Genomic DNA, 23,598 nt, shown 5'->3' on the forward strand with positions numbered 1-23,598 from the left:
TTGCCACGACGAGCATCAGAGCCGGTGTAGTAGGATTCAATCTTAGCCCTGTATTTAAGCTTTGCCTGTTTGTTTGTTCGTCTGAGGGCATAGCGGGATTTCTTATTAGCGTCTGGCCTTCGCCTCTCCCTAGTCCGTAGGGGAGTTGCAGCGATGGGACAAGACTAACTACCAATTAGATGTCACGAAATTGGGGAGAAAAAGGGGTAAAAGTTTTATTTTTTATCTATATATAAAAACGGTCAAACAATGTGTGAGGACGTGGTATACACAAAATGTACTTTTTTGCTTAAGTTTTCATGTACCGAATAAAGAGCAAAATTCAATGTGTTTCTATCACTTTTTCAACTCTACTGATAGTTTAGTCACAAAAACTGTTGCGTTAAATAGCAAATGTGCCTACTATGGTTTAGGCACGTGCACTGTAGAAAAACAGTTCGCAGAAACTGTGCGGGTAGGCAAGTCTGCTGTGCGGGTAGGCAAGTCTGCATTATGAGAATATTATGGATAAGAGCAAGAATATTTTCTATTTGTCACGACTTCCACCGAAGTCGGTTCCTCTCCTTGTTCAGGCAGTGTTCGGTGGTCGGCGGATCGCCGGTCTTCTAGCCATCGTCGATCCACTTTTCATTTTCCATTTGTTTTGTCTTGTTTTCCTACACACCTGGTTTTCATATCCCTCATTAAGTGTTGTGTATTTAACCCTCTGTTCCCCCCCATGTCTTTGTGTGGAATTGTTTGTTGTAAGTGCTTGAGCACATGTTTACTGGTGCGCGACGGGTTTTGTATCCATGTTTGTAATTCTTCATGCCGTTGGTTTTGCAATTAAACTGCTCTGGCTATTACCTAGTTCTGCTCTCCTGCGTCTGACTTCCCTGCCACCAGTTACGCGAACCTTACAGTATTTGTCAAATGGCAGTCAAGAATCGATTATCATGTCACCAGAATTAGACACTCAATATTTATTGGAACAGAGCATCAAGCTCATCATCCATGCACTTTCAGCACCCTGTGAAGCATCATATCTTATTTAATCTGTAACATAATAAACTGGATGTCTCGAGTTGTAGTGGGAGGACCACACACCATATCATCACGTGACATGATGGTTATTATATCAATATTTGCGCGTAAAGAAATTTCCACGTCATTTCTTACGTAATTAAGTTTACAGACACAAAAACATCCCACCAAATTAACTGTCGGCATTTATAAAATTGTACCGAAACTTCCAGTTTCCATCACAGCTGTCATAAAAAAAATGTATACGATATGACTTTTGTGGATGGAAACGTGGTTATGAGTAAGACATGGAATCCAAACAAATGGTCAAAAGCCACCCACGGACACTCCACTCCAATCCCAACCCAATAAGTATGCAGTGTCAGTTCTCTATGTCTGACAAGTAGTATGGAGCTGCGGCTCGGAGTATTGTTTCACATTTACATTTAAGTCATTTAGCAGACGCTCTTATCCAGAGCGACTTACAAATTGGTGCATTCACCTTATAATATCCAGTGGAACAATCACTTTACAATAGTGCATCTAAATCTTTTAAGGGGGGGGGCGGGGTTAGAAGGATTACTTTATCCTATCCTAGGTATTCCTTAAAGAGGTGGGGTTTCAGGTGTCTCCGGAAGGTGGTGATTGACTCCGCTGTCCTGTCCTGTTTCTTTATCCTATGTAATGTATTCTCATTGAATTTGGGGATCATTTTCTATCCATGTTCAGAGTTGTTAGGTTTATATCCCATCATACATCCTGGTATTACCAGGTTCTGACCACTAGATGGTACTGTTAAGGACATAGGAGAATATCTCTCCCTAACACTATTTCTGCATTATGGCAATGCAGTGTACTGGCCTGGGCAGAGCGGGAACAGAGGGGACTATTGGCTCTGTGGGACTATAGGCTGAGTGAGTTTTCTCTAGACTGAGAGAGTGTAAGTAGAGGAGTGTGAAAGATGGGGTGAAAGTGTAAAAATATTTGCATGCTGTCCAGACGCCCACGCAACAGCAACGAAACCTGTGGGTGGAGGGGGGGGGCGTCTAAAAATGACACTTCCTCTTTCTATTTTTGTCTTCTATCTTTCTATCATGCCATGACGCATCACATTTTCTTTCTTTCCTTTGTGTATCTCTTTTGTCAGTTCTATGTCTCTGGGTTGTTTTGGGTTGGGTTCAGACAGCTACTGTGGCAGTTGAAAAGACTTAGACCGACAGTAAGTGTTTGGTTTACTTCTGTTTGCTTTCTGTGTGGGCCTTCTTTGGTTGTCTGCCAGTGCATGCTCACAGCTGGGTCGTTTCACCAATTCAGTGCCTTTTGAGAAGTGTAATTTGGTAAAATTCTGTCATAAAGAGCACATGTTCAACTTCATAAAAAAGCATGTTTTCCCAAATCATGAGGTTAAATAATAAAAAAAATGTGGCTATTAAGTGGCAAATAAAGTAACAGGGTTGGCAGTAAAAGGGGTTGACCATTTCTTCTTAAATCAGCCATAAATTCCCTTGTAACAAGGGGAATGGAAGCTTGTTGAGGTCATACAAGAAGTTTTGTAGTGATTCTTATGTTGATGATGTAAAGAATATTTGCTGGTCTGTGGTGTGTAATGAGGAGCAACCAGACACTGCACTTGACACATTTCTGAAATTGCTTATTCCAGTTACTAATAAGCAATAATGACTGTAAAAACGGTCAAATCCCCTTGGATTGATGAGGGATGAGGCAAAAGGTATGGCAAATAAGTCGGGCAGCCCAATCGATTGGCAAACGTACTGCAAATTAAGAAATCATGTGACTAAACTAAATAAAAATAAACTATACTATGAAACAAAAATAAATAATATAAAGAAAGAGAGTAAAAAGCTTAGGGGCACCTTAAATTACATTTTGGGAAAAAGGCAAACTCGGCTCCATCATTCATTGAATCAGATGGCTCATTAATCACAAAACTCACTGATATTGCCAACTATTTTAATTATTTTTTCATTGGCAAGATTAGCAAATTTAGGCATGACATGCCAGCAACAAATGCTGACACTACACATCCAAGTATATCTGACCTAATTATGAAAAACGAGCATTGTACTTTTAAATTCCGTAAAGTGTGTGTGGAAGAGGTGAAAAAGTATTGTTGTCTATCAACAATGACAAGCCCCCAGGGTCTGACAATCTGGATGGAAAATTACTAATAGCGTGCGATATTGCCACTCCTATTTGCCAGATCTTCAATTTAAGCCTACTAGAAAGTATATGCTCATGGGCTTCCCTCCAGGCCTAAAGTCATTCCGCTACCCAAGAATAGTAAAGCCCCCTTTACTGGCTCAAATAGCCGACTAATCACCCTGTTTCCAACCCATAGTAAGAATCTGGGGAAAAATTGTGTTTTACCAGATTCAATGCTATTTTACAGTAACCAAATTGATAATAGACTTTCAGCAAGCTTATACTGTAGGGACGGACATTCAACAATCACAGCACTTACACAAATAACTGATGATTGGCTGAGAGAAATTTATGATAAAAAAATTGGGGGCTGTTTTGTTAGACTTCAGTGTGGCTTTTGACATTATCGATCATAATCTGCTGCTGGGAAAATGTAGGTGTTATGGCTTTATACCCCCTGCTATATTGTGGATGAAGAGTTACTTGTCTAACAGAACACAGAGGGTGTTCTTTAACCTCTCTGGCGCAGGTGGGACGAATTCGTCCCACCTACGTAACAGCCACTTGTATCCAGTGGCGCGATTTTTGAATCGTTTGAAATACTATTACTTCAATTTCTCAAACATATGACTATTTCACAGCTATTTAAAGACAAGACTCTCGTTTATCTAACCACACTGTCCGATTTCAAAAAGGCTTTACAACGAAAGCAAAACATTAGATTATGTCAGGAGAGTGCCCAGCCAGAAATAATCAGACACCCATTTTTCAAGCTAGCATATAATGTCACATAAACCCAGAAGACAGCTAAATGCAGCACTAACCTTGTATGATCTTCATCAGATGACACACCTAGGACATTATGTTATACAATACATGCATGTCTGTTCAATCAAGTTCATATTTATATCAAAAAACAGCTTTTTACATTAGCATGTGACGTTCAGAAAAAGCAAACTTCCGGGGAATTTACTAACAGTTTGCTAAATTACTCACGATAAACGTTCACAAAAAGCATAACAATTATTTTAAGAATTATAGATACATTACTCCTCTATGCACTCGATATGTCCGATTTTAAAATAGCTTTTCGGATGAAGCACATTTTGCAATATTCTAAGTACATAGCCCAGCCATCAAGGGCTAGCTATTTAGACACCCGGCAAGATTAGCCTTCACCAATATCAGATTTACTATTATAAAAGTTTGATTACCTTTTGTTGTCTTCGTCAGAATGCACTCCCAGGACTTCTACTTCAATAACAAATGTAGGTTTGGTCCCAAATAATCCATCGTTATATCCAAATAGCGTCGTTTTGTTCGTGCGTTCTAGACACTATCAGAATGGTAAACCACGGTCGTGCGCATGGCGCAGAACGTGACAAAAAACTTCTAAATATTCCATTACCGTACTTCGAAGCATGTCAACCGCTGTTTAAAATCAATTTTTATGCAATTTATCTCGTAGAAAAGCGATAATATTCCGACCGGGAATCTGCAATAAGCTAAACAGCCTAATGAAAATACTCCACGGGGGCTAATCGCGCACGCGCCTCATTCCATTGTCACCTAATGGGACACTTGGATAAGGCGATAATCTGTTTCAGCCTGAGGCTGCCTCGTCATCCTTCAGGATTTTCCCGGGTCCTGAGAGCCTATTGGAGCCCTGGGAATTGTCACGTTACAGCTAAGATCCTTACTCTTCAATAAACAGATGCAAGACGCACGACTCCTTGTCAGACAGGCCACTTCCTGCATGAAACCTTGTCAGGTTTTTGCATGCCATAGGAGTTCTGTTATACTCACAGACACCATTCTAACAGTTTAAGAAACTTTAGGGTGTTTTCTATCCAAACCTGAACAATAATATGCATATTCTAGCTTCTGAGTTGGTGTAGGAGGCAGTTAAAAATGGGCACATATTTTTTCCAAAATTCTCAATACTGCCCCCTAGCCCAAACAGGTTAATGGAAGCCTCTCCAACATAATCCAAGTAAAATCAGGAATTCGGCAGGGTAGCTGTCTTGGCCCCTTACATTTTTCAATCTTTACTAACGACATGCCTTTGAGTAAAGCCAGTGTGTCTATGTATGCAGATGACTCAACACTATACACGTCAGCTACTACAGCAGCTGAAATGCCTCCAACACTTAACCTGTTAGGGCTAGGGGGCAGTATTGACACGGCTGGATAAAAAACGTACCCGATTTAATCTGGTTACTACTCCTGCCCAGTAACTAGAATATGCATATAATTATTGGCTTTGGATAGAAAACACTCCAAAGTTTCTAAAACTGTTTGAATGGTGTCTGTGAGTATAACAGAACTCAAATGGCAGGTCAAAACCTGAGAAGATTCTGTACAGGAAGTACCCTGTCTGACCATTTCTTGGCCTTCTTTGCCATCTCTATCCATTACAAAGTATCTCTGCTGTTACGTGACACTTCCTACGGCTCACATGGGCTCTCAGAAGGCGGCAAAAAGCTGAATTGTGGCTTTGCAGGCTCTGTCTGGAAAAAAAGTAGCGCGTTTGGGTAGTGGCTGGTTACAGTACTGTGAGACTCGGGCACGTGCACGCGTCGACCCCATGCTTTGTTTTCTTTCCTCTGTTTACCTAAACGGAGATTCCCGGTCGGAATATTATCGTTTTTTTACGAGAAAAATGGCATAAAAATTGATTTTAAACAGCGGTTGACATGCTTCGAAGTACGGTAATGGAATATTTAGAATTTTTTTTGTCACGAATTGCGCCATGCTCGTAACCCTGATTTACCATTTCGGATAGTGTCTGGAACGCACGAACAAAACGCCGCTATTTGGATATAACGATGGATTATTTTGGACCAAACCAACATTTGTTATTGAAGTAGCAGTCCTGGGAGTGCATTCTGACGAAGACAACAAAGGTAATCAAACTTTTGTAATAGTAAATCTGACTTTGGTCAGGGCTAAACTTGGTGGGTGTCTAAATGGCTAGCCGTGATGGCTGGGCTATCTACTGAGAATATTGCAAAATGTGCTTTCACCGAAAAGCTATTTTAAAATCGGACACCTCGATTGCACAAAGGAGTTCTGTATCTATAATTCTTAAAATAATTATGTTTTTTGTGAACGTTTATCGTGAGTAATTTAGTAAATTGTTAGTAAATTCGCCGGAAGTTTGCGGGGGGTATGCTAGTTCTGAACGTCACATGCTAATGTAAAAAGCTGTTTTTTGATATAAATATGAACTTGATTGAACAAAACATGCATGTATTGTATAACATAATGTCCTAGGTGTGTCATCTGATGAAGATCATCAAAGGTTAGTGCTGCATTTAGCTGTCTTCTGGGTTTTTGTGATATTATATGCTAGCTTGAAAAATGGGTGTCTGATTATTTCTGGCTGGGTACTCTGCTGACATAATCTAATGTTTTGCTTTCGTTGTAAAGCCTTTTTGAAATCGGACAGTGTGGTTAGATTAACGAGAGTCTTGTCTTTAAAATGCTGTAAAATAGTCATATGTTTGAGAAATTGAAGTAATAGCATTTCTAAGGTATTTGAAAATCGCGCCACGGGATTCAACTGGCTGTTGCGTAGGTGGGACGAATTCGTCCGGTCTATGTCTCCAGTTTACGGGGTGCAAGTCCGAAAATATGCCATCTGTATTGCTGTCTGTAAACAGCCAACAGGATAAACAGTAATAGCAGCATAAGTGATGAGTCAAAAGAGTTAGTTCAAAAAGGGTAAATGCAGATAGCTACCTGGACTATTGGTTAACTATTTAACTAACCATTTTGCAGTCTTATGGCTTGGGTGTAGAAGCTGTTCAGGGTCCTGTTGGTTCCAGACGAGGTGCATCATTACCACTTGCCATGCGGTAGCAGAGAGAACAGACTACGACTTGGGTGGCTGGAGTCTTTGACATACCACCTGGTATGGACATCCTGGATGGCAGGGAGCTCGGCCCCAGTGATGTACTGGGCTTGTACGCATAACCCTCTGTAGCTCTTTGCTGTCAGATGCCTAGCAGTTGCCATACCAAACGGTGATACAGCCATTCAAGATGCTCTCAATGGTGCAGCTGTAGAACTTTTTGAGGATCTGAGGGACCATGCCAAATCCTTTCAACATCCTGAGGGGGAATAAGCGTTGTTGTGCCCTGTTCGCAACTGTGTTGGTGTGTGTATGGATCATGATAATTCCATAGTGATGTGGACACAGAGGAACTTGAAGCTCTCAACCTGCTCCACTACAGCCCCATCGCTGTGGATGGGGGCGTGCTCGGCCCTCCGCTTTCTGTTAAACCACGAACAGCTCCTTTGTCTTGCAGATATTGAGAGAGAGTTGTTGTCTTGGTACCAAACTGCCAGGTCTCTGAACTCCTACCTGTAGGCTGTCTCATCATCGTCGGTGATCAGGCCTACCACTGTTGTGTTGTCGGCAAACTTAATGGAGTTGTGCGTGGCCACGCAGTCATGAGTGAACAGGGAGTACAGGAGGGGACTAAGCACGGACCCCTGAGGGACCCCTGTGTTCAGCGTGGTGGATGTGTTATTGCCTACCCTCACAACTTGGGGATGGCCTGTCAGGAAGTCCAGGATCCAGTTGCAGAGGGAGGTGTTTAGTCTCAGGGTCCTTAGTTGAGTGATGAGTTTGGAGGGTGCTATGGTGTTGAATGCTGAGCTGTAGTCAATGAACAGCATTCTCACGTAGGTGTTCCTTTTGTCTAGATGGGAAAGGGCAGTGTGGAGTGCAATCGAGATTGCGTCATCTGTGGATCTGTTGTGGTGCTAGCGAAATAGTCTTGTAGCTTAGCATCCCATTCATCGGACCACTTCCGTATTGAGCGTGTAACTGGTACTTTCTGTTTAGAGTTTTTGCTTGCAAGCAGGAATCAGGAGGATAGACTTACGGTCAGATTTGCCAAATGGAGGGTGAGGGAGAGCTTTATATGCATCTCTATGTTTGGAGTACATTTTTTTCACCTCTAGTTGCACAGGTGACATGCTGGTAGAAATTAGGTACGACGGATTTCAGTTTTCTTGCGTTAAAGTCACCGGCCACTAGGATCGCCACCTCTGGGTGAGCATTTTCTTGTTTGCTTATGGCCCTTTTCAGCTCATTGAGTGCGGTCTTAGTGCCAGCATCAGTTTGTGGTGGTAAATAGACAGCTATGAAAAATATAGAGGAAAGCTCTCTTCGTAATTATAATGAACAAAAATATAAATGCAACATGCAGCAATTTCAGAGATTTTTACTGAGTTACAGTTCATGTAAGGAAATCCTTCAATTGAAATGAATTCATTAGGCTGTAATCTGTGGATTTCACATGACTGGGCAGGGGCACAGCCATGGGTGGGCCTGGGAGGACGTACGCCCACCCACTTGGGAGCCAAGCACACCCAATCAGAGTGAGTTTTTCCCCACAAAAGGGCTTCATCAGCTGTCCAGGTGGCTGGTCTCAGATGATCCTGCAGGTGAAGTAGCCGGATGTGGAGGTCCTGGGCTGCTGTGGTTACACGTGGTCTGCGGTTGTGAGGCCGGTTGGACGTACTGCCAAATTCTCTAAAACGACGTTGGATGCGTTATATGGTAAAGAAATTAACATTCAATTTTCTGGTAACAGCTCTGCTAGACATTCCTGTAGTCAGCATGCCAATTGCATGCTCCCTCAAAACATGAGACATCTGTGGCATTTAGTTGTGTGACAAAACTGTACATTTTATTGTGGCCTTTTATTGTCCCCAGAAAAAGGTGCACCTGTGTAATGATCATGCTGTTTTAATCAGCTTCTTGATATGCCACACCTGTCAGGGGGAACGATTTATCCACTTTCCAACGTAATCTCGTCAGGTATCCTGCACGCCGGCCTCTATAGCTCCGTCTCCTCCTTCGAGTGTCTGGTGATTTGGGCCTGGTCAAGGATAATCAATGTCTTTTGCCTCTGATTCATTGCAGTAAAAGTCCTCGTCCAAATTCCTTTGTCATTTGTGGCATTATTGAATTTCCTACTTTCTGTATCCTATTTTCCAAAGAGTCACTGAGCTTGCTGGTCCCCAGCCCTTCTCATCATCATGCCAATGTGTAGTAGCTTCCCTGTCAACAGAGGCTGTATTGTCCCTATCTACCGCCCATCCACTGTAAGCCCCATTCCTTCCCCAGTTTGAAGAACACAGGACAAAAGGATGGGTGAAACTCCCTCTCTGGGAAGTACAGTATGGGAGGTGTGTGCTGGGGCTGCCGTACGACGGCCACAAAGATCACATTCAACCCAAACACAATACATTACAATACTATAGAGGCCCTTCGGCCAGGACAGGACCGGCCCCGGCCACCACAGCACCACAACGCCTGCCTGCTACACAGAGTTGGGGGTTAGGTTTAGCATTGAATGGGACTAAAAATAGAGAGTGGGACAGCGAAAGGGTTGAGGAGAATGTGGATAAAAAGAGGAGAGTAAGAGAGAGCGACAGAGATGGATGAAGAGAAGGTGGATAATGGAAAACTAGCAAGGGGACAAAGGATATAGAGGGAGAGGAAAATATGTTTTTGTCCAAGGTTGAGAGACTGTAGAAACACCTATAGTGACCTGCACTGTCTTTCACAGTATCTCATGCCTGCTGCCCAATAAGGAGAATGGTAATGGCCCCACTGGGTAGTAATTAGCAGACAGCGCTTCCTCCCTTGTCTGTATGTGTGTCGGTTGGGCTCGCGGCTCGCTGTGTGCGACTGTTTATTTTCGAGTGTGACTCACACTTCCTGTGCCCTGCCAGTGAGGCAAGCCTCAATGGATCAGCAGGGCCTCCTCTCATTCTCAATTCCACATGGAAATACTGTGCGGGGGCTTGAATGGATGAGGTGGCTCTGGAATTAATTTACTAGTGCACAGGCACCGCGGTAGATTTCTTTGGAAGGTACATTTTTTTATGTGTATAAGGCAGGTGTCCTGCCTTATACGACAGATGTTTTGTTAGTGGGTAAAGACCGTCGTTAGACACAGTCATTGTATGTTCCATTGTTTCTTGAGAGAAATCTTCTGGGAATTCATCATGCCTTCATCACTACTTCCGCTTACTTAGTCAATAATGGTTGGCGATGATGACGGTTTGCTAGGTTTTTCCCCAGGATCCGTCTCCCTTCGGTGTCCTGCCTGCGCTCCTCTCCGGGGGAAAGACCTGTTTTAAGACATGTTTGTAATGGAATCTACAGCCGACTGTGCCAGTGTTTATTAAAGGTGCAAAGAGGAGTAATTGTGAGGAGAGGTCTCAAAGCAAGAGGATTCAGACCTGTTTGAATGAGTGTGTGTTCATTCATAGTCCTGGTACTATATTTATTTTCCTCATAAAGTCTGACCACAAACGTTAATATTAGGGATGCACGATATATCGGTAAGCATATCGGAATCGGCCAATATTAGCTAAAAATCTAGTTTAACGCCGATCTGCAAAAGTGATGTCAAAGCTGATGTGCATACCTATATAACGTAGGTAGATAACGTAATGATGCTACGTGTGCAATACAACATTCCTAACCTAGCCCTTAATGTCTGCTGTGTGGATCTATTTTGAAGTTTCAAAGGAAGATAACTAAAAGGCCATATGCAACGTTTGTGCTGCTATTATTTCTCGAGGGGAGAAAGTGAAATCATTGAATACCACAAACCTAATTACTCATTTGAAAGTTCAGCGACTACAAAAGCAGAAAAAAACCTAAGCGCACACTTCCAACAACTAAACAAGTTGAAGTCGAGCAGTCATTTGAAAGTGTAAGAACATTTCAGTGAGACAACTCAAAGGTGAAATCCATTAATGCCAAGATAATGGAATTCATTGCCCTTGACAATCAACCATTCTCTGTGGATGTTGGCTTTCGCCGACTGATTGAGCACCTCAAGCCCCGCTACACACTACCAAGTAGGCGCTATACCGGAGTTACACAGTATTTTTGAAACACACATCCATGAGCTACTTGCTATGGGCATCACTGCTATTAGCTTCACGACTGACATTTGGACCAGCTGTGTCAGCCCCATGAGCATGCTGGGTCTGACAGCATAGTAGGTCGACGAGGATTTCGTACCGAGGAAAACCTTATTGCATGCTCAAGAATGTGTTGGTTCTCATACCACTGCTGCCCTTTCAATGGCATTTGAGAACATGTTTGAAACTTCGAAACATGAACACACTCCTAGTTCCATTCGAACAACTGACTCGAGAAGTAAGCTCATCAACTGCGTCTGCAGCAGATGTGATACCCTCTGTCATGGCATTGAAACGCCTGCTCAACCAAACTGCCGACACAGACCGTGGGGTTAAAACTTGAAAAAGTACTCTACTAGAGGCTGTGAACAAGGGATTCGGTGGACTCTCTGAGCCTCTTTACTGTGTCGCCACCATGCTCGATGCTAGGTATAAGGACCGCTACTTTGATGTAGACAAGAAAAAGGGTTTACATTAAATGTTAGACATAACTGGACAAAATGGAAACGGACACAGTGACATTGAGCACCGAGGAAGAGAGGCCACGGACAGACAGGTGAAACTTCACTGCTTGACATGTATGATGAAATCCTGGTTGAGAATGAAACGACTGAGCAAATGAACAACGAAACAGCACAGCAAGTAAGGGAATGAAATAGGTTTTGATTATTTTTTACTGGTAATGGGGACATACGTAAATGCCAACAAAATAACTTCTTGGTCAGAGTGTGTGTGTGTGTGTGTTTGTGTGTGTGTTTCAACTATTTAACTGTACTAGAATGCTTAAAAGGCCGCTAAAATGTTAAATATCGGGGATATAGTTCTTTTTGGCAAGGAAAAATATTGGATATCGGTATCGGTCCAAAATGTCATATCGGTGCATCCCTAGTTAATATGCTTCGATGTTACAACAATGATGATGATCTTGATAATGTTTGTAATGATGATGGTTATTCTAAGGTTGCAACTTTGTAGGTCACTCCTAGCTCTCTATTTAGCTATTTAAGTTTTTTCATCCCTCTACTTAACTCTTTCTCTCCATCACTCTATTTTCACCTCACCCCCTCCCTCTCTAAGAAACACACCCACTCAAGCACTAATATCTGCTCACTCTCTCCCCGCATGTCTCTCAGTGTCTCTGAAGCTCCTCTGGGGGGTGAAACCAGACTACTCTCTCCCAGGTAAACTGCTCTCCATCCTCCCTCGCTCATTCTCTCTCTCTCTCTCTCTCTCTCTCTCTCTCTCTCTCTCCTTCCTCAATCTCTCTGTACTCTTTCACTATCTCACTCTTCTCTCCTCTCCCACTCGCTCTCCTCTCTCTCACAACTCTCTCTCCTACACTCTCTCTGAGGCTAAATGGTCACTGTAATGGAATTAGTCTGTTAGATTGGGATTGATAGTCCTCATAACTGTCTGTCGTGTGATCTGCTGCTGTACCATAGGTAGTGTTTCTATTTGTGTGCTTTCTCTGAATGGGTTGCCATTCCTGATTGTCTTCTTTACTCCAGTTTGCTTGAGTGTGTTATGTACTGGATGTGAGTGTAGCAGCTACCTGAGTTCTAGTTCTTTCTCTTGGTTGAGTACAGCTAAATGGGAGTGAGTTTATTAAAGGGCATCTCTGAAAAACAAAGTCCTCAATACTCTCCATTTGTTTTTGGAGGGTTAATGGTGGATAGAGAGAGGATGACTAATCAGTGTGTGTGTGTGCTCACGTGAATGGGAGTGTGTGATGAGTGGTCTACATATGCATGATTCACAGTTATACAGGCATACTCCCTCCACTTCCTGGTGTGGGTGTGCTCTTTGCCTTTCTTAATAAGTTCAAAAGGCAGTAAAATAAGTATTGACAGCTTCTACGGGCTAATCAGCCTGGTCCCACTGGATTGGGTTGAATCCCTAGACTTTGTGAAAATATGAGAGCTTTGGTCAGTTCCTCGTATAATGTTATACGAATACATGCTCAACGACCTTAATCCTAGCCCCTCGTACATTTCTGTCAAATCCTCCTGGGCTTTTCTTGTGGTTAAGATTATGGGTGTGAACGTTTAAACTAAATTGGGATTTTTAACATTAAGAGAAATCCCTAACCCCAAAAAATGTTTTTTTTTTGTTCCCCACCAAATTAAGTCACATTCTTTGCAGTTATCACAAAACTCCTTGCGTTGGCTTGCCTGCTTTTTCTCTTCGCTAATGATGAGTGTGTGTGTCCATTTTTCGGTCTGTTGCATGTTGAATATCTATTCATTGATTCTAGGCCCACTTTACTGGAGTTGCGAGACATTGCAAGCCACAGCATTTCATTGCGATATACATTTGAAGTCGGAAGTTTACATACACCTTAGCCAAATACATTTAAACTCAGTTTTTCACAATTCCTGACATTTAATCCGAGTAAAAAGTCCCTGTCTTAGGTCAGTTAGGATCACCACATTATTGAAGAATGTGAAATGTCAGAATAATAGTAGAGAGAATGATTTATTTCAGCTTTCATTTCTTTCATCACATTCCCAGTGTGTCAGAAGTTTACATACACTCAATTAGTATTTGGTAGCATTGCCTTTAAATTGCTTGACTTGTGTCAAACGTTTCGGGTAGCCTTCCACAAGCTTCCCACAATAAGTTGGGTGAATTTTGACCCATTCCTCCTGAAAGAGCTGGTGTAACTGAGTCCGGTTTGTAGGCCTCCTTGCTTGCACATGCTTTCTCAGTTCTGCCCACAGATGTTCTATAGGATTAAGGTCAGGGCTTTGTGATGGCCACTCCAATACCTTGACTTTGTTGTCCTTAAGCCATTTTGCCACAACTTTGGAAGTGTGCTTGGGATCATTGTCCATTTGGAAGACCCATTTGCGACCAAGCTTTTTCTTCCTGACTGATGTCTTGAGATGTTGCTTCAATATATCCACATAATTTTCCTTCCTCATGATGCCATCTATTTTGTGAAATGCACCAGTCCCTCCTGCAGCAAAGCACCCCCACAACATGATGCTGCCACCCCCGTTCTTCACGGTTGGGATGGAGTTCTTCGGCTTGCAAGCATCCCCCTTTTTTCTCCAAACATAACGATGTTCATTATGGCCAAACAGTTCTATTTTTGTTTCATTAGACCAGAGGACATTTCCAAAACGTACGATCTTTGTCCGCATATGCAGTTGCAAACCGTAGTCTGGCTTTTTTATGGCGGTTTTGGAGCAGTGGCTTCTTCCTTGCTGGGCGGGCTTTCCGGTTATGTCGATATAGGACTTGTTTTACTGTGGATATAGATACTTTTGTATTTGGTTCCTCCAGCATCTTCACAAGGTCCTTTGCTGTTGTTCTGGGATTGATTTGGACATTTTGCACCAAAATATGTTCATCTCTAGGACACAGAATGCATCTCCTTCCTGTGCGGTATGACGGCTGCGTGGTCACATGGTGTTTATACTTGCGTGCTATTGTTTGTACAGATGAACGTGGTACCTTCAGGTGTTTGGAAATTGCTTCCAATGATGAACCAGACTTGTGGAGGTCTACTTTTTTTTCTGAGGTCTTGGCTGATTTCTTTTGATTTTCCCATGATGTCAAGCAAAGAGGCACTTCGTTTGAAGGTAGGCCTTGAAATAAATCCACAGGTACACCTCCAATTGACTCAAATGATGTCATTTAGCCTATCAGAATCTTCTAAAGCCATGAAATCATTTTCTGGAATTTTCCAAGCTGTTTAAAGGCACAGTCAACTTAGTGTATGTAAACTTCTGTCCCACTGCAATTTTTGATACAGTGAATTATAAGTGAAATAATCTTTCTGTAAACAATTGTTGTAAAAGTTACTTGTGTCATGCACAAAGTAGATGTCCTAACCGACTTGCCAAAACTATAGTTTGTTAACAAGAAATGTGTGGAGTGGTTGAAAAACGAGTTTTAATGACTCCAACCTAAGTGTATGTAAACTTCCGACTTCAACTGTACAGCTTTTGATTGCCGATAGTTAGGCTTAGTGCACAGTTCTGACTCTGTCTGCCTGGTGGCCGACCTGCCTATACTGTGCCCCTCCCCCTCGCAATTAAAGATGCGAGTGTTTGTGTTCTCGCATCTTTAATCTTGACCTTCAGAAATGGGAGTCGATTTGCAAGGTGTCGAGGAATCAACTATTTAGGAGTCTACTCTCCACCACTACGTCATCAGCAGCGAAGTCCTGTATGGCAATACTTTGAGAAGTTAAATGAGAACGAAATGCAAACTTCGCGAAGTGAAATTGAGGTACTGTAATGGTAGTACAGGTGCAATGCTTAACCATCTGAGACACAGTTGCTGGTAGCTGCGCAGCTGCATTGTGAATTCACGTAGTTATTATAGTTTAAACATTAAGATTTTTTTTCCATTTGTCACATCCCTAGTTTAGATGTACATTTCGCTATGCCTTTGTGCTGCTTGTGTTTGATTTGGAGGGTAGAATTGACCTACAGTCCAATCGGTTTGTGTTTAATGAAAGTGAACATGGTGATCGCTGTGAACTGCCTGTCTTATCAAAGCCCTCTGAAATCCTGCTCTGCCTGCTCACGGCCTCAGAGGCACAGCAGAGCAGACCTCAAAGAGACTGCTTGTATGCAGTTTAAGAAAATTCCCTCTGAGTGTGTACATCTCCTACTACTAGACACAGTGGGAGTAACCCTAGGTGGGTCTAGGGCACCTTGGTTTTACATGCCATCTGATTTGTAGAGCTTCTGTTCTCTGGGTTTCATTAATTGTAAGTTCTAGTAAAAAGAGCTTTATTGTGTTTATGCCCCTTGGTTACAAAAACACCCTCAGGTTCAGGTTTGGGCATTTGATCTGGTAAAAGTGCTTACTTACACTCTCTCTGACAACGAAAACCAAGAACATGGTTTGAGCTAATGTCACTTCCACAGACCTAAGTAATGAATGTAAACAAGTTGCCCCTGAGACACTGATCTAACACCAGTGTTGCATTGTCATGGCCTGATGGTTACGGTGACAATTTGGTGAAGGTAAGCTAGATCTGTAGGCTGCTTTCTACCTTCAGCGACCCTCAAGCCCAGGGGTTAGGGGCTGTTCTGCATGGTTGCAGAAGTCAGGTTGTTCCACCACTTCCTCCTGCCAGCGTGCATCTGTACCCAGAGAGGATGCTGGGTAATAAATGTAGCCCTCCAGCTCTCTCTCCATCTGCCGTAGCTCAGAGTAGACTTGTTTCCATGGAAACCAACAGCACCAGGCTGCAGCGAGGAAAGGAGAGGCGGAAAGAATGACAGACGATTTTTCTCTTTTTTTGAACGCACTTATTAAGAGGGTTTATCGCTTCTCCAGGCACAAGCTAATTTAATGTTTAGCCCAATGTGTTAAAACAATTTAAACAACATTTCCTAGCAGTTTTATCAACAGACCTCGAGAGAAGAGTTTAGCCTTTAGTTGGAAATGCATAGTTCCTTTCTCCTGGAAATGTCTAGGAAAATAAATCTAGTCAGGTGTCAGTCTATTTTATCTGTTTTAATCTCCCCCTCAAGACATGAAGCAAGGTATCAAGCAAAGTGCTTCTGTTATCAGTACTGAATAATAATGCTCTGATACATGTAAGCTGAGCCCTAACTCCGTGGCTGCCATATTGATAAGGCTGATGCCCTACGAAGCTTCTATCTTTTCTGTTGATGAAATTCCTGGGAATTCAGGGGTAACCCCTCAGGTCTTTGAGGACATTTTAAGGCATGACACATATCCAGAGTGAAGGTATATTTAACTTGTCCTGCATTTAAATACTGTATGTCTCTGCAGACTCACAGCAAGTGTTCCATGGAACATTAAGAGAGGGAGCCTCAGAAAGCTTCTTCCTGGGTCTCCTTTCCCCTGGGTACCTCCACCACTGTTTTGTGTTTCTGGTGCACCGCACTCACACTCACACTCCCCCTCCTCCACCCACACCCCCTCTCCTCTCTTCCTAGTTTGAGCTAGGCAGGAGCTAGGCAATCCCTTTCACACCATGATATGCACGCCTCACACGCATGCGCACACACACAGACATAAAAAGACACTCACACCACACCCCAAGTCTACTTGGTACTGTTTCCAACTGATGACAGCAAAGGAATGTACTGTACAGACAAAGGTTAAAGGTAGACACTAGTAGACAGCAGAGAGGTGTGTCCCATTACAGGTTCCCGTACTGAAGGACCTGATTCTGCAGAGTAAAGGATTAGCCGTTTCATTTCCTGATACTAATATTAGCTCTGGAGTTTTGCTTGTGACAACTCCTATCAAAGGAATGTGTCACTGTAAGAAAAGAGAACAGAGCCGCATCGTCGGCTTCACTAACAGTACATTAACACCCCATAGACTATAAATAGATCTTTGTGAATAAGTGAATCAGCAACCTTTCCCCGTCTGCATTCATCCACAGTATAATTCTAATTACCATCCTGAGGTTCCAGCATTGAAGTGTTTGGACTGTCAGCCTTCAACTGCTGTACATTTTTAGTCTCACTTCCTTCATATGGTTCTTTCTACCTGGTTATCATAATGTAAGCATTAATGTAAGGTAAGGGGGTCAGTGGGAAGGAAAAGCCTTTGTGAAACAACAGGAGGAAACGTTGAGAGCAACCAGAGCCACTGGGGAATGGCAGGATCTCTTTACCTGATCTGACTGTCAGAATGGATTTGAAACCGACATGCTACAGAGGAGGGTGTTCTGGGCAGTGTAACGTGTGAGCGAGTTGGTGCGTGCATGTGTTTCAAGAAAATAACATGACAGTCTCTGCCATATTCCCCATACCCAAGGTGATTGCTCTGTGTGTAGTACAACCATTAGGAATTAGCCTATTATTTCTAAACAGTGTAGTTTCCTATCCCTTATCCATTCTCAAATAATTGTGAAAGGAATACAATAATGACAATGTAGCCAAATGAGAATCTGGGAATCTGTGTTTAGAATGTTATTGCTGGTATCTATGGCAATCCAAGCTTCCTTCTCTTGTGATGTACACTACAGTTCAAAAGTGTGGGGTCAATTAGAAATTTCACAAGTCCTCAACTGGCAGCTTCATTAAATAGTACCCGCAAAACAGCAGTCTCAACGTCAACAGTGAAGAGGCGACTCCGGGATGCTGGCCTTCTAGGCAGAGTTGCAAAGAAAAAGCCATATCTCAGACTGGCCAATAAAAAGAAAATAAAAGATTAAGATGGGCAAAATAATACAGAAGCCAGCATCCCAGAGTCGCCTCTTCACTGTTGACCTTGAGTCTGGTGTTTTGCAGGTACTATTTAATGAAGCTGCCAGTTGAGGACATGTGAGGCGTCTGTTTCTCAAACTAGACACTCTAATGTACTTGTCCTCTTGCTCAGTTGTGCACCGGGGCCTCCCACTACTCTTTCTATTCTGGTTAGAGCCAATTTGCGCTGTTCTGTGAAGGGAGTAGTACACAGCGTTGTACGAGATCTTCCGTTTCTTGGCAATTTCTCGCATGGAATAGCCTTCATTTCTCAGAACAAGAATAGACTGATGAGTTTCAAAAAGTTCTTTCTGGCCATTTTGAGCCTGTAATCGAACCCACAAATGCTGATGCTCCAGATACTCAACTAGTATCTAAAGAAGGCCAGTTTTATTGCTTCTTTAATCAGAATAACAGTTTTCATAATTGAAAAAGGGGTTTCTAATGATTAGTTGATAAACTGATAAACTTGCATTAGCTAACACAACATGCCATTGGAACACAGAAGTGATGGTTGCTGATAATGGGCCTCTGTACGTCTGTGCAGATATTCCATAAAAAATCTGCCGTTTCCAGCTACAATAGTCATTTACAACATTAACAATGTCTACACTGTATTTCTGATCAATTTGATGTTATTTTAATGGACAAAAAAATTGCTTTTCTTTCAAAAACAAGGACATTTCTAAGTGACCCCAAACTTTTGAACGGTAGTGTATGTGAAGTCATGATGTTGCTTTGTGACATACATTCTGTTTACTTTTAGATGTTTTAGTATATTCCAATTTTTACCATGGCAACTTAACCTGTTGTGCCCCTATCTGCCTCTCTTTTCCCATCAGAGCACTCTACTTGGGCTGCCTAGTCTCCCTTGGCCCCCTCCTGCTAGTGGGAAAGAACCCATGCTCTCTTTCACTCTCTTTCACTCCGTCTCCTGCTATCGTCATTGTAGTCGGGTCTCTCTCGACGCCGACTCCAAACTGACCAAAATATGCTAAATTTGTCAGTGTGTGCTTGCACACTAATGAACTGGGTGATTGATTAGCAATGTCTGACAATCTACTGACCAAAATATTGAAAGCTAATCGGTAGCCTACGTCAGCCTAGCTGCCTAGGCAATTTTTTTTGTATAACTCCAGGATTTTTGGAGTCAACTCCAACGCTTGTGGTCCACCACTATTCATTAGTAGATAACGTGTGTGTGTGTGTGTGTGTGTACACATGCTTTTGTGTGTACACGTACATACTGTATGCATGCTTGTTTAAATGTGTGTGCTTGTGTGAGAGATGATGATGTGCTTGCTCACTCTGGCAGGCTTTCCCCTTATCTTCCTGGCAAAGCCCTAATGCGTGTTTCCCTGCTCTGAACTAGAGTCTAGACTGCACTGCCATGCATAATTCAGACGGTGCTCTCCCCCACCCTAAAACCGCCTAATCACTCTGGTTAAAGACTGCATCAATACTATGCCAGAGATTATTAAGCCTTACACTGTGATGACCAACTTGTGCTCAGGTCAAACAACACAAGTAGGAAGGGGGAAGACACTTTCCTTTCCTTCTTTTTTCTCTCTCGATTCTTTTCCTCCCCTCTCTTTATCTTCGTTCTTACTCTCACCGGTATATTTCTATATACAGTATGTATCGCCCTCCTATGCACTCTGGCTTCATAGTGCCTTCTTTTTTCTCCCCATTCATCTTCCCACTCTTTACCTGTCTTTTCCTGTCTCTCCCACTCATGCCTTTTTTATTTCTCAGTCTCACACTCCTGTAGTATTCTCACCCTCACTTTTCTTTCTTGGGAATTGTTATGTGAAGAGACCACATTGGTACATGACCTAGCTACAGTATAAAACCAATCCCTTTTCTAACTATTCTAGCTAATTTCCAAGGCTAACACCACAATGTAGCTGGACAGCTCAAAACATTTTCTCGCCTGCTTCTCTTACTGTGAGGCGTTTGAGTTCATTTTAATGCTGTCACATCAGTCTGTTATTCTTATTAATTTCTACTGTTAATAGTACTCTGCTGTAAACAAAGTTAACCCTTGTGTAGTCTTAACATTATATATACTCCCCTTGTCCTAAGGGTAAAAAATGACCCACCTTCACTAAACCCCTAAAATAAAGCAGCTTAATTGAATTTTAAAGCCCAAATATATTTTGCATGAAGAAACAACCTGTCATTCATCACAAACTTTGAATATCTGTCTTTTCCATCTTCACAATGCAGAAAGACTGTATTTAATCAGTGGACACCACTCATTTTTATTACAACACACCTATCATAATTGTTTCCTTTACTAAAGTAAAGGTTTATTATTATTATTCTTATTATTATTGCTAAAGGTACTGCATAGGTGTAAACACATTTTCTAGCAAGAGATAGCACTTGTATAGCCTAAGAAGTAGCAGAAATGTGCAGGGGAGTATAGTTTTGATTGCATTTTATTGAAGGTAAACAATGAGTCTTGAACGTTTTTGGCAACATAGTGATATATTCTTATATACTGTACAATGAGGAATTCAACTACAAAATACTAGTCTTCTCCCATTTTTTTAACCATTGCCCCCACCCACAAGGTGTATAAACAACAACAATAAATAAGAATAGATACAAAACAAAAACGTGAAGAACATAAATCAATCAACTCTAATTAGCACATGTAGGACAGTATGCAAGTGTGTGTGCATGGACTTTGCAGATGTATTTCTCAAATGTGCAGCACATAGTATTTGTTTTACAGTCGTTCTTTGGGGGGCAGAATTTGCATCTCCTCCTCTTGCCTGCCCCAACTGCAGCCTCAGGTGGATCAGGACAAGATTCCGCCCCCTGAAAAGCTTTCACAAGCGCTGCAGAGGCTGCTGTGCGGGGGAGGCGCTCCCTTATTTGAATGTGTGGGGTTACAAGTACCTTTCCCAGCTGCTCCAGGAACACCCTCCTCTTGTTCCACTTATCAAACATCCAGGTAGGGTTGATCTTGTTCCGTGTCACGAAGGCATTGTATGAGGACACACCAATGATGTTATGGAAGATGACCAGGGGCCAGCGGGCAGTCATCCTCCTGCAGCTGTAAGTTCCAATCCCCTTGACCAGGTTGTCCACGCCTTCTTTGTTGTGGTTGTAGTCCAGGATGATGGCTGGCTTCCTGTCCTCACGATCACTGATCTCTGTGGTTTTGTGCAGTGTGCTCAGGAGGACCACATTCTTGTTCCTCTTTGGGAGGTAAGAAACTAGAGTGGTGGTGGGGTGAAGGCAAACTTTGATGAGAAGTCCTCTCTCCCCCTTGTTGATGAGAAGGATTCCCTCCCCCTCTGCATTCCAGAGACTACATGTAGCCTTGCCTCGGGACCTATACACACCCGCTAAGATTAGCAGCCCTATGTAGGCACGCAGGTCAATCTCATCCATCCTTTTCCAGTTGTCTCTATATTTAAAATCATCTCCAGGATGATTTTTTTGATGGCTGGTGTGATGAACATGTAGAATGTTGAGGCGATGTCCTGGGCATGGGAAGCTGCATGTCTTGTGGGCCCTGGGGTCATCCTTATGACATTCTGCTGCCATTCTGCCCTGGTTGTCATATGGTGACAAGGACCATGTTATTTTGCTGTTCTTTGACAAAAATGTCTCTCTTTCAGCTTGGGGGATTTCTTCTTCATCTGAAGATGATGCATCGTGCTCTGGGTTGTATTCTTCCCCATCTTCTTCTTCATATACCCCCTCCTTCTAAATCATTGATCTCTTGTTCCTCCTGGACATCTGAAAAAATCAGATCTACGACCTGTTGTGCACTGAAACGTGCACTCATGGCTTCAGCATGTCATCTGCAGCACCTTTATAGCCTCTGACTGCATTCAACATTAGTAAACAATGCTTTCAAGAAATGTATTTTGTCTGAAATTGTTTTTATTTTGTCTGTGAACTTGAGTCATGTGTGGGGTCGTGGAGGGGAGATGCTGCACATGCACAATAAAGTTTTTGTTTTGTCTGAGTTCAATCAGTAGCACACAATCTCAATTTATCTCTGTGTGTGTGTGTGTGTGTGTGTGTGTGTGTGTGTGTGTGTGTGTGTGTGTGGTGTGTGTGTGTTTTTGTGGTAAATGATTTTATAACTGCTGGTCAAAAATAACCCTAAGAAAATGTTTGTACCCTGTTGGTGTACAGCTTTCATGGACATGTGAACAAAGGCGATGTTTCACTTTTTCTAAAGTTGGGGTCACTTTAGGAAAAGTCATCAAATTTCAAGTTGAAAAAATATAATTTAGGGGGTTCTCTCTGCTATTAAACAGTGTCGGGTAATTTTTGACCCTTGAGACAACACAAGGGTTAACTTCTGTTCGGAGAAACAGACTAAATGTCTGATCATCAGATGTAGGGGAACATGGAAATGGAGCCGAGAATCTGTGAATTCAATTCCAAAAAGGAAGTGTGATTCTGTTTTATTTTCCACTGTTAAGAAGCCAGACTGTGCTGTGTTTTTCAGGAACATATGGAGAACGAGTGAAACCCGGGCTCATTAAAAAAAACTTTCACCGCTGCCCCAGCTGGAGTCAGTCAGACTAGTCTTCTGCTAGGCCTGTTTAGACAGCCGCTGGGACACTGAATGACTCCACACAGCCTCTCAGAGAGTAATATCTCTCTCTCTCTCTCGCTCGCACACTCACTCACCCTGTCAACTTCTCATTCTCTACCTCTGCTTTTGCCTTACCCAGGGAAGGTGGGAGGGAGACACAGTGTTAAATGCACTAGCTTGTAACCCCTACATCTATTCCCTCCCTGAAAAGTGGTATTCTGAAATATGACTTACTGAGAAGTGTGTGTTGATGGCTCTGCTCTGATGATGGATGTCAGTGGATGGGCCTCAGCTCGGACTGTCAGCAATTGGCTACGACAGCTCAGTGACATTTTTTGATTGGCTCTGGCTGCTCCCAGAATGTGTTTTGATTGGCTGCAGTACAAGAATTATGTCTGTGGATTTGAGACCTGGGTTTCTCCTAAAGTGGGAAATATAACATCAGATATGTCTTGTTAAAAGAGGGGAGGTACACTTCCCTATCTTCCTACAGTCTTTCTTTTCTATCTTCAACTACTTCACCTGGCATCTCATCCCTGCCATGCTGCACCCTAGTGGCTGTACATGACAGTGCAACATAGGGGTAGAAGCTGAAGGCCTCTTGCTGTCATCTCATCTTTACTCATTACAAGAAGATAGCCCCTCTTCCCCCAGCTTGAGAACAAGATCGAATAAGCTCAGGCTAAATTTCAAATGTTTGTTTTG

At 42.5% G+C, this 23,598-nt stretch overlaps 1 protein-coding gene across 3 annotated transcripts in view; it reads left to right on the top strand.

Moving 5' to 3' along the window:
* Positions 1–23,598, top strand: part of hivep3b (HIVEP zinc finger 3b) — a 109,641-nt gene that overhangs the window by 55,159 nt on the left and 30,884 nt on the right. Inside the window, exon 2 of one of the 3 annotated variants that reach the window (XM_014169562.2) lies at positions 12,261–12,308. The exons of the other annotated variants lie outside the window; for them this stretch is intronic. The gene's annotated coding sequence lies outside the window, so the exon portion shown is untranslated. The remainder of the gene's footprint in view (positions 1–12,260; positions 12,309–23,598) is intronic. 3 annotated transcript variants of the gene reach the window in all.

This window comes from Salmo salar, chromosome ssa02 (assembly GCF_905237065.1).
Source record: "Salmo salar chromosome ssa02, Ssal_v3.1, whole genome shotgun sequence".
Taxonomy (NCBI): domain Eukaryota; kingdom Metazoa; phylum Chordata; class Actinopteri; order Salmoniformes; family Salmonidae; genus Salmo; species Salmo salar.